The sequence below is a fragment of the Mytilus galloprovincialis genome, chromosome 13 (genome assembly GCF_965363235.1).
Source record: "Mytilus galloprovincialis chromosome 13, xbMytGall1.hap1.1, whole genome shotgun sequence".
Classification (NCBI taxonomy): domain Eukaryota; kingdom Metazoa; phylum Mollusca; class Bivalvia; order Mytilida; family Mytilidae; genus Mytilus; species Mytilus galloprovincialis.
The window spans coordinates 23,138,907-23,151,974 of record NC_134850.1 but is presented as its reverse complement, the minus strand read 5'-3'; positions in this window follow the sequence as shown (position 1 = coordinate 23,151,974).

Sequence of the window (13,068 nt, the reverse complement as noted above, 5' to 3'; positions counted from 1 at the left end):
CCCGTTTACACTGACAAATAAGATCGATCTTTGGTCCAGTGTAAACGGGTAAGATCGATCTTCAATCGGACTTAAAAAGTCTACCTCTAGGGGTGGTTTTAAAAAAAATCGATCATATTTGAATCGATCTTTCTTTTTGTGTAAACGCTTAGATCGATCGCGATCGATCTTTTTTCAGGTGTTATATTTAGATAGGAAAATAAAAGTCAGACCGGTTCTTTTTATGTTGTAGTGTTAACGCACTGGATTAAATAAGATCGATCTTGCTTGTGCAATGTAAAGGCGAACTGGGGTGAACGCGGCCCTTGTCTTTTTAAGATCGATTCAAATAAAGATCGATTCAGTTTCGTTGCCAGTGTAAACAGGGTCTTATACTAATAGTATAATAGTCCAGATAACATTTATAATAAGAAAAAAATACAAGATTGATAATGAAAAAACGAATATTTATTTTCTATTCCTTGTATTTCTTAATCTAAAAAAAAACATACGATATAAAATGTATGGTAAAAAAAAATCTAGATAAATTTCTCATTAACTTAATGACTTCCTTTTTTTTAAAACTATTGTTGAAGTGAATTCAGGAAAAAACAAAGATGTACCATGAACAATTATTCCAGCATCGACAAAGGATCTGATATATATATATATATATATTTTCGTGCGTAAAAATTAACTCTTAAGTAGGCACGAGGTATGCATTGCCCTGCCTGTCTAGTTTTTTTAAATGATCAAACAAACTTTCAATTCCAAGTGTAATACGTAGCTGTAATTAATAGAAAACAAAAACTAGCAGATCTTGGAAAAAGGGGGAGGGCTAAACAAAAATATTGTCCTTGATCTATGGATTCATTTTTTATTTATTTTAAATTTTAGATATTGATTGAACTTAAACATACTTTGGAGTAAAGTAGTTTTGAGATTTTAGCTACCATTTATTTTACTTAAACTGCGGAGTCCTTGGGATTTTTCTGCGTGACAATTTCTTTTTGGCTTACGGTAATTCATCTTCTTGAATATTTTGTTTTCTTGGGAAAAAGGTTCTCCCTTGATGTCTTTAGCAAAGGTTTCAGGTCCAAAGTTGCATTCAATTTCTCCTGATTATAATTTTGATAGCCACCCTTGACCCTAAACAAGAAAATCTGGAATAGGTGCAAAATAAAGACTTGCTGACAAGAAACCTGTATTTGAAAGGCAATCTACTGTAACATTTTTTGCAAGTGTTTGAACGGTTTATTCAATTCCATTTCATTTTGAATATTTCATAAGTTAATATAAACTATACGAAGATTTCAATTGAAAAATTTGTTTAACTTTAAAAATCATCAGAATTAATTAATCTATAAGTAAATTTGATAATTTCCAAGCTGGAAACGTTACAAGGTTTAAAGAAAATCCATAAAATAGGGTAACAAGAATTCTGATGATTTGTGACCATAACGAATCACCTTCACAATGTTATTCTATGAAACCCTACTATAGAAAATTCTAAAAGGTTCTATACGGAACTAGATACTAGCTTTTGATCATAAACAAGGTTCTATCCAAGTTTGGCAGAAATCAATGACAGTTTGAGAAGGTTATTATCATTTTTAAACCTTTTACCACAGAATGAATATTTGTGGAGGCCGCAACCAACTACGACGGAATGTAGGATGGCTATGTATCGCTTTTGCGACAAAAGTTGCAGGCTCGACAAAAAGGGAGAAATATTAAAAACAACAAAAATATCTGAAAAAACTGAAGAAAATAAAACATAGTAAATTAACTAACATGAGATACAAAATTTCAAGAAATTCCATAAAGTAATATGGGAGAATATTACAGCACACACAACTATATAAATCGAGATATAAATGTTGAAAAATAAACTTTGAAGTCCAAAGAGAATTTGAGCAAACTGGATTTTATGACAATATGCACATGTTGACTTTGTTTCATTTTAAGATAACAAATCCATATTTATCTAAGTACAAATGCAGTAACAGCAACACATGATTTTCAAAAACTTGAAAAACATGAACTTGTTTCAGCTACCTGTATTTACCTATCTGTTTAATTAGTATGATTGTTTTGATAAGCATTCCTTTTTGTAATAACTACTTGCACCTATTCCTTGCGGTACATTACGTTTGCGCGCATTGCCATTACATTTGCGCGCAAAAATCATTACGTTTGCGCGCAGCTTCTCATTACAATTGCGCGCATTTATTTGGCAGGTAAACTCAGGTAAGCTTAGGCAATAACTCTTATTTATCTATAAATTTATTCAATTATTTTTAAGTAAAAGTATCCTTTCCGTAAGTCCAAGTCACCTACTCACCCACTAGGAGGTAGACGTTGGATACAAGCAGGATAAGTCGGTTGCATTATATTCTATCAATCCGATTTGCCAAATAAAAAAAAAACTTCAAATGTTCGTTACTTGACAAAACTTTACAAACTAACTTAGATTGTTTACAAATTTTAAAAAGATCACTATTCGGGGTACTTAGATATAGGAATATATAATAAAGTACTTGTTCACCCTGAAAAATTCGCAATGAAGTTACATGTATGCCTTAAGTTATAACAGAATTTAGCATGCACACTTTATATCAAGTTGTCTTAGAATACGATATGAACAACATATGATTGAAGTATATTTTCAAATTTAATGAATTTTTATATCATTAATATTTTATTATATACCCTTTTTTACCTGAGTTTACCTGTAAGATAAATGCGCGCAAATGTAATCAAAAGCTGCGCGCAAACATAAAACATTTTAATCTCCAAATGCGCGCAAATGTAGTGCGCCCATTCCTTGAACGCCAACATAATTTTACAGGTAAATTGTCGGTAGATCAAAGGATTTGGCATTCAAGAATAAACCGTTTGAACAACACATTAATGTGTCATTCCGAAGCTGACCATTTATTTGGACTCCTTAATTCCTTTTTTTTTTTTGGCATTTCTAAAGATATCTTACATATGTCTTCCTATGTAAGTCAATAAAGGCATATTGCCTAATTCCATTTCTACAAAAACTGAGGTAAATATGTCATTTGATAAATAACATGGTGTAGCTTTTGGTGTCATTTCAACGTCGCGCACGCCCTTGTCAAAATCAGTTTTATCAAAAGATAAACGAAAAATATTAATTACACCCCAAATGACTATCCCCCTTTCTCCCCTGGGCTCGTGTGGTCTAGCGGGACGGCTGCAGTGCAGGCGATTTGGTGTCACGATATCACAGTAGCATGGGTTTGAATCCCGGTGAGGGAAGAACCAAAAATTTGCGAAAGCAAATTTACAGATCTAACATTGTTGGGTTGATGTTTAGACGAGTTGTATATACATTATGTACACAGCCATGTATCACCATCATTGATGGCGATCCGATGGATACATCTGTTGTAGAGTTGTCACTGACTCAGACGTACTTATAAATATATACATATATACAACTCGTCTAGACATCAACCTAACAATGTTAGATCTGTAACTTTACTTTCGGCTACAGAGCAGGCGATTTGGTGCCACGATATGTCAGTAGCATGGGTTCGAATCCCGGCGAACCCATGCTACTGAGATATCGTGGCACCAAATCACCTGCACTGTAACCGGCGCGCTAGATCACACGAACACATGGGCTTCATTAAAATGAAGCTTTCGCTGGCCGGGTGTTACCTTTCCTCGCCAGTTTTAATCTAGCATCGTACTACAGTACATGCTATAAAAGGCATGAAGATGTTATTTTTACAGTTCAGCTAAATTATCTATATATATAGTGAAGGATCCTACAAAATAATGTAAGATACAGTCACAGAAATAATTATATTTACAAGTACGTCTGAACCAGTGACAATTTTACAACAGATGTATCTATCGGATCACCAGCAGTGATGGTGATACATGACTGTGTACATTCTGTATATACAACTCGTCTAAACATCAACCCAATAATGTTAGATCTGTAAATTTGCTTTCGCAATTGTTTTGTTCTTGTTATATATATATAGGGCAGAACAAAAAAAAAGTGCGAGAGTAAATTTACAGAGCTAACAGTTCTACCTATAACAGTTTAATACAGTTCTATCTGAAACTGGTTCTGACAGTTCTACTAAGAACAGTTTTTGGGGTAGAACTGTTCTAGGTAGAACTGTTCTAGGAGAGTTTACAACAGCTCGATCTATGACAGATTATTCTGACAATTCTAACGAGAGATCAGAAGTTATATCCACTGTATGATTCCAAAAGAAGGTCCTGCATTTATTGTTCCCCTTCTTTTTTTTTTTAAATCAGGTCGTCATTTTGCACTTTTTTTTTGAATGACTCAGAGGACATAAGAGAAAAAGGTAAGCACGTGTAACCTGCCCCAAACGTTAGATTGTGTTTACGATAGAAAAAAAAGAAAAAAAAAGCTGTTTACTTAATAAAACAGAATAAAAAAGGTGGGTTACCCCAACCTTGATATCCTTTTCCCAGTCTAGGCGTATCAGTGCATGTTCATAGATCTCCGTTGTAGAAAAACATCTTCCTATATCTATACCCCCCGGGACTTCCTATTAGTTTCATTTGATTTGTTGTATTGTCCCATTCAAGAATATATATGGTTTAGGGGTGGGGATCTGGGTCGTTTACAAGATAATAGCATATTCTCAAATTGTAGGGGGTGGGGATGACCCCCATGGGACTTGCCCTATGTTTTATGCAATTTGTTTTATTGTCCTTTGAGCATTTCTGAAGACTGCATGTGTCTATCACTTATAGTTTTCAAGTTATATTCTTTTGAAAATTTTAGAAAATAAAATCCCATAGGATTCTATTGTAAACCCCTCCCTTCTTTCTGCCCCCCAAAATACCCCTAAATAGACCCCAATGCACAAACGAACAATAAATTGCTCATCTAGACATATAAGTCTAACATTCTATGAAACCCTAAGTTAATCTGACAAGCGATAAAGGTGGTAACAAACTTCGTAGATATAATCTATTTAAGAACAGTTTTGAAACGGAAACTTATTGTAAAATTCCAATGCCATTTTCGCAAAGGATTTCTTTTGCCAAATTTCGATGTGGTGTAGCACCACTAAGAATAGAAACGGGGAGATTTGAAAAATTAATTTTAAAAGATCGAGTCTGTGATAATTGTGTGAATATTTTAGAAGATGAAGCCCATGTTATTTTATCGTGTCCTTTATATGACGATTTTAGAAAAAAATTATTTGATGAAGCAACACATTTTAATAGTGATTTTATGTCTTTTGATGATAAACAGAAATTAGTGTTTTTATTTACAGATAATAATATGATTCGTAGCTGTGCCAAAGCCTGTAATCTTATTTTAAATAGACGTAGAAATGTTATGACGTTACGCACGGTAATGCGTTCGGATTAAAATTACGCTATTATATGATTTTAGAACAGCAACCATTTGCCTATAAAAAAAAATAGAATCACCAACATCCATATATCTACAGTAAGACCCGGACATTTTTTTCTTATTTTTATTTAATTCTATAAATTTTTGCACCATACATTTATTTTATTGAACTCACAAATCTTACTTTTGCGTTAAAAATTGCATGTCCGGCGTAACATTTCAGATTAAATTAAATGCATTTCTCTATGTTCCGTTGTAATTTTGCACATAACATCTGAGAAATTTAGTGTATCAGCTTCCTACTAGATTTATATTATAACATCATACCCGGTTTTTTTTTTTTGGTATTGGCTGAACTATGAACCAAGCCTTCAACGAAATATTCAGCAGAGGAACCTATCTTAATGAGTTTTGAGTAAAGTTTATCAAAATTTCAGTTTTATTATTATCCCTATTAAATAATCAAATCATATTAAAACTATACTCAATAGAAAGTTCAGAAAAAGATAAACATTTTCAAAGTTTCAAATGTAAAAAAAAACTTTTTCTTGAAGCAGATTTTTTTAAAATCGAATGTCTAGCCACTATGTCCAAACGTTATTTTTGTCCATTCCTTAGGTGAAACATGTTGTATAAATACTAAATGTGCATTTATAATACAAAACTAACATATTTATAAGATACAAACTGTAAGTTCATACAAATGGTTAAATGAGTCGGGTGTTTTCACTAACATTATGACCTTACATTTTTTTTTCGGAAAGTATTCCCTATGTCTAGCCATTATGTCCAAGGGTGTCATTTTGACGTTTCTGCACAGCGGCGTCTTTTATAAGAGGCGGATTTAGGGGGGCCAGGGGGCCCGGCCCCCCCCCCTTTTTTAGGAAAAAAATTGGTTGCTTATATAGGGAATCACTGAAGCGTGACTGGAGCGGGCCCCCTCTTAGGTCAGTCAGTGGGCCCCCACTTATGAAAATTTCTGGATCCGCCACTGTTTATACAAATACACACTATATATTTACTAACTGTTTAGGCAGTTAAAATGATGCCGAGAAATGTTCATTCCAAAATGGTCTGCTGAATCAAAATAACACTCAGATTAGAAAAACATACACACGAAAGAATAAACCCTTTATAGACAAAGGGAAAAAGGGAGGATGGGCCGAGGAATAATTTGTTATGGACAAAAGTTTTCACGCAAATCTATAAAACACCTTTATAGATTAGAAACCGATTACAATCCGAGTTACAAAGGTCTTATAAATTTTAAACAACTATATGAATACTTATCGGTCGTCCCACTGTCTATATCACTCTGTTCAGCTCTTAATATTATTCCGTATCATGTCTTTGTGACGTCAAATACGTTGACCCGGCCTTAATAACTTTGACCCGGACATATCAGCGACGTCATAATGTTTGAACCGACGTTAATAACTTTGACCCGAACTTATCAAGTAAAATTAAACCATCTAAGTAGTCTCAAAACTCGCACATATATTGGACAAAACTGAGTTCAATCTAAAAAAAAATCATTTCAATTAAAATCATTATAAAAAGAAATATTGCTGAACTATTATATGACCGATTTTTATGAAATAAATACCATAAATTTTTATGTTCAATTTGTCAAAAAAATGTTCAGGCTAAATTCATCTTCTCATGTGTCCCTCCGGAAGCAAGATTTTGTTTATAAAGTTTGCTATGTATTCTATCCAAAATAAAATTGGAAAAATTTGCATTTGTTTTCATCTAATCACATATCAGAAAATAAAAACTATCCTTACGTAATTAATTGCCTTATACATGATAAATTTTGAAACCTTTCTTCAGCTTATGGTATTCATTTGATAAAAGTCGATCGAGTAGGTACTCTTTTGATAACAAAATGTCAAAGTTGGTATATGGCGACAAATTTGTCAATTATACATGTTACGTCCTGCGACGCAATACTATGCGTAACGTCTTTATACTATAAATAATGTTAATGTCAATATGTTTTATAATAGATGTATTCTTTATATAATTTTTAATGTTTAGTCTCTTGTAATTCTGTACAGAATGGCTCTCTTTTTATATTTTTATATTTTTACATTTAATGTAATGTTGTATTATATATTATTGAGAGATGAGACTTAAATAAAATATTGAATTGAATTGAATTGAATTGCATTGAAACGGCTCTATTAATTTTTAGATATTTTTTTCGACAATCAGGTCCCAAAGCAAAAACAAAGATTCATTGTAATTTAAGACTTTTAGGTATTTGAGACAACATTAAAAGACCGATATGTAGGATTAAGCAAAAATCGTAATTCTCATAATTATTAATACCGTATCTGTCTATCTGTTCTTGTCTTGTATTGTGATTGGACTTTGGTGATTTTTTTATGACTAGATTTAAATATAGTGACATTGCAGTATTATATTTTAAGTACAAGTACTGCTTAAGTGCACACTAGGGACCATATTCACCTTGTTTTACGATCTTTTACGGTATTAATGTTTCTTCATAAGTATTGTTGAAGACCATCCCATTCCGGCAACTATCAAGATGAAGAGCAGGAACACAAACTTTGACCATTGATCATTTGTATTTTTTCTATGCATTGACTTTGTGTGCGATTATGTCCCCATACTCCTTTATTATCTGTTAAAGGGTCTCAACACGACTTAATGCAAGTTTAACCTTTCAATGTAAAAGGTCATATATGGCAATGCCTTGGTTTTTTTCTTCAAATTATTTAATACCGGGAAATATGTGACCTTTCTTTAATTCAAACCATGTCAGCTATCTAGTTTTATTTACAAGAAAACAAACTGTTTTGTATTCTTTGATATCAATTTCTAATTATCCATGCAGAAAGGACAATTTTTTTTGTGTCCACTGAGTAGCATCGCATGTTCTTAAAATATATTTCTCGCACAATTCTTGACATCGGTGGACATGCAACATTGCAAAACCACGTTTACAAATGAAAATCAACACTCAGACTATAGTCATAAAGTAGGACAATAAATGAACAAAAGACAAACCCGGAAAACAGAAGTACAAACAATAGACCATCAACTCTGAAAACTAAAAGCAAAATAGAAACATGGATAACGACAAACATCCAGGGGATACATCAGAGAGTGAAGAGAATTTGCTTCTTGCAAGACACTCTCCGTGAAAACAATTTGATATGAAAACAACCTTTTGTTTCATTTTTTTTTTTTTTTTTTTACATGAGGCATTTGCCTCATTTGCCTCAATGTATTTACGGCCCTGTCCAAACTTTGTTTGGGAGACTTAATAATCACAAAATGCGCGCAAATGAAATGCGTCCGCATAACTTCCACTTACGGAAAAGCGATTTATGTTGTACAAACGGGTATCATTATTTGCGAAAGAGTCGTTAGCAAAATACGACGACTGGGGAAAAAAATCCCGTTTACTTCGTGAATATTGTGAAATTTGCGCTAAAACAGCTTTTACTTTTTTTTAGTGTGCCCTTTTATACTAGTATGCGGCACATTTGGTTTTTTTTTTTTAAAGAATTATCCACCCATCTGTAAAACTGTGTTGAATATATTAAAAAGAAAGACAAATTTTAAAATGTATAATCTTAAATCTTTACGCTTTTCCAATGTAATGGGAGATAACTTATTTTTAAAATAAATATTTTCCTCTGAAACAGATATGATTGTTGACAAAAAGAGTTACATCCCATCATAAATATTATCAAAAAAGTAATACGATATTTAAAAAATATCTGACAAAGTGCACTGTATAGAAGTAAATTTCGTATATATATGATTATCATAAATATCAAATGAAAGAAAAATGTCAAAATGTCAAACTATATTTAGTTTATAATAAGGGGGATAATCAAAACTGCTTGTTTCTAAAAATATATTCTATTTGTGTTGTTGATATGTACATATGCACTTCGATAAATACATGTTGTTTAAACTATTCATAACTAAATTATTCCTTATAAAAGACGATAAAAATCAATCAATGAAATTTAGCCATTATCCAAGCTCTTGTTATTTGTTGTGTTTTGTATTTTCTGTTACTGGGATAAAAGATAACCAGAACGTCCATGGAAATCTGACGAAGACCTTTACTTACTTGAAAATCTCTAAAGGTTTGGGGATTTTCAAGATTTAAATATTGATTTACGTAAGTTGTAAATATTTTTTCAACGAAAGTTTCTTTTTTCTTCTTCTTCCTTTTGAACAATTATAATAAGCCCGATCGTAAAGTCGTCTTGTTTTCTTAATAACGTTTTCGCTCCATTTTATTTTGTACAACATGTATTCATATGACAGTAGTGAAGCCTTGTTGACCCTTAAGAAGAAGAATTACTTCATCATTGAAATCAAACAAGAAACATAATATAAAAAAGAAGATGTGGTATGATTGCCAATGAGACAGCTATCCATAAAAGACCAAAATGACACAGACATTATAACAACTATAGGTCACCGTTCGGCCTTCAACAATGAGCAAAGCCCATACCGCATAGTCAGCTATAAATGGCCCCGATAAAACAATGTAAAACACGTTACCAAAACTGGCATTAAATTTCAAATTTACCGAACAAAAATTGATCCGTATAAACTTGTTATTTAATCTAAATTAAATTTCAGTTAAATCGTCTGATATTAGTAGTTTCGATAAAAAATAAACGTATACCAAAACTGGCATTAAATTTTAAATTTACCGAACAAAAATTGATCAGTATAAACTTGTTATTTAATCTAAATTAAATTTCAGTTAAATCGTCTGATATTAGTAGTTTTGATAAAAAATAAACGTATATTTAAACGAAAAATTTAACGGTGATAAACTAGATTTAAACCTTTTAAATAACAAATTTAAACTGCTATTATTTTTCAAATAAATAACAAGTTTAATAACCCATAAATCGGAATTAAACTTAAGAAATAAGAAATTTAAAAAAATTATTAAACTTTCATAAACTACTCAAATAATTCTTCATAAATCAGACCTTAAATTCAAAACTAGAAATTTAATTTATGAATAAACTTTGTAAACGTATCATTTCATGCAGTGAGACAGTGGGTCTCTTTTGAGCTCAGTGTATAAAATGTAGAACTCGTCGAGAGGAACATTTTATACGCTGTAAGTATGCAGCAAACTCTTATCGTTTTCTTAATATGAAAGCTTGAAATTGCAGCGTAATTTTTTTTTGCACTCGGTGACCTTTGACCTTGGTTGCAAATTAAAGGTCACATGAACTTAAGATTATTGGTGTAGGTCCCAAGTCTTTACGACTCCCGGTTCTCGAGATACAATTTTTCAAAAATTGTGTATATTTTTTCAAGGGAAATAAGGGTTAACAACAAAATGATTGTATATGTTAATTAACATTGCCATCTGGTCTTGTACATGTTGCCGTTTTCAAATGGATTCCATCTTGAATACTTTTTGAGAAAAATGCTAAAGAAAGAAATTGCTTCAAGGGGACATAACTCTCATAGGGAATGATGAAATCCTTAGCAGCCTCATATGGTAACTCATCATGATTAAATCTAACTTTTGTCCAAATAAGGTCATGATATCTTTAAAAACAACGAGGGGGGGCCATGTTAAAAAAAATCAATCAAAGGGAGATAACTTCTAAAGGGGATGATGAAATCCTACACAGCCTCATCTGGTAATACCTCATGATGAGATCTATCGATGGTCCATATTTGGTCTTGATGACATCAATAGAAACGGGGGGAGGGCATTTAGAAAAAATGTTGGAAAAAAAACCATTAGAACTAGTATCTCAATTGTTTGTAAAACAATTGAAAGGTCTTTCCTGTAAAAGTGATGTTTTCGTAATGTACGACCTTTCGTTTGATATACGACAAGCATACCTTCTGAAACTTTTCGCTTTTTACACTTAATGACCTCATCCGCCTACATTTTTGAGATCGGAATTATGATATATGGAACAGAGTAGATGAGCTTTCATTTGATATGCGACAACACCATGTTCTAGAAAGTTTGATTTTTGCACTTAATAACCCTATCCAACTAATTTTTGGAGGTCGGGAATTTGATATTTCAAATGTACACATCATGACCTTTCATTTGATATACAACAACCCTACCTTAAAAGAAAATATATTTTTTGCACTCAATGACCCCATCCAACCCATTTTTGGGAGACGTCAATTTGAAATTTGAAATGTACGCTTTATGTTCTTTCATTTGATATGTGACAACCTTACCATCTGAGAAATTTGAATTTTTGCACTAAATGACCCCACCCTTCCACCTGGGATGAAAAAGAGGTTTAAATTTTTCATTTTTAAGTAGAGTTTATTGAGACCTTCAATTTGATATATCAGATGACCCAATTTGACAAGGTGCCAAAAATGATGCAATATCAACGATATAAATAGAAGTTATGAAACTTACAAAGTCAATGCAAAACATGAAAATTTCAAAATGATTTTTTGGTGTTTTTTTCCATGGAATGTTTTTGGTATTTGGTCAAACATATAATTATGTCAACCTCTTCAATTTCTAAAACAATTGAGATACTAGTTTTTTCTTTTTAAGGTCTTTCCCCTACCTGGGAAAGACCTTATTGTTTTTTAAGGTCTTTCCTCTCCGCGAGGAAAGACCTTATTGTTTAAGGTCTTTCCCCTACATGGGAAAGACCTTATTGTTTTTCTAATGTTTTTAAGGTCTTTCCCCTACATGGGAAAGACCTTATTGTTAAGGTCTTTCCTCTCCGCGAGGAAAGACCTTATTGTTTTTCTCCTGTTTTTTTTTTTTTTTTTTTCATCCAGCATTTGTTTGACATGGCCTCCCCTCGTTTCTATTCGAGTTATCAAAACCAAATATGGACCATCGGTAGACCTCATCATGAAGTATTACCAGATGAAGCTGTGTAGGTTTTCATCATCCCCTTTAGAAGTTATCTCCCTTTTATTGGTTTTTTTCGACATGGCCCCCTTTCGTTGTTTTTAAAGATATCATGACCTTATTTGGACAAAAGTTAGATCTCATCATGATGTGTTACCATATGAGGCTGCTAAGGATTTCATCATTCCCTATGAGAGTTACGTCCCCTTGAAGCAATTTCTTTCTTTTACATTTTTCTCAAAAAGTATTCAAGATAGAATCGATTTGAAAACGGCAACATGTACAAGACCAGATGGCAATGATAATAAACATATGCAATCATTTTGTTGTTAACCCTTATAAGGAGTTATTTCCCTTGAAAAAATATACACAATTTTTGAAAAATTGTATCTCGAGAACCGGAAGTCGTAAAGACTTGGGACCTACACCAATAATCTTAAGTTCATGTGACCTTTAATTTTTACCCAAGGTCAAAGGTCACCAAGTGCAAAAAAAAATTACGCTGCAATTTCAAGCTTGCATATTAAGAAAACGATAAGAGTTTACTGCATACTTACAGCGTATAAAATGTTCTTCTCGACGAGCTCTACATTTTATACACTGAGCTCAAAAGATTCCGACTGTCTGTTCAAAAGTTACGACGGGATGATTCTTAAAAGTATAGTATTGTGTGTATATCTTTTTAAAGGTAACAGATATCAACCTACTATAAACTGCAAAGATGATCAGTAGTTCAAGACCTTCAATTTGAGGTCAATGTCAGGTCATGATGAAATTTCACCTTGACCTTCACATTATACTATGACCTTGACCTTGTGACCTT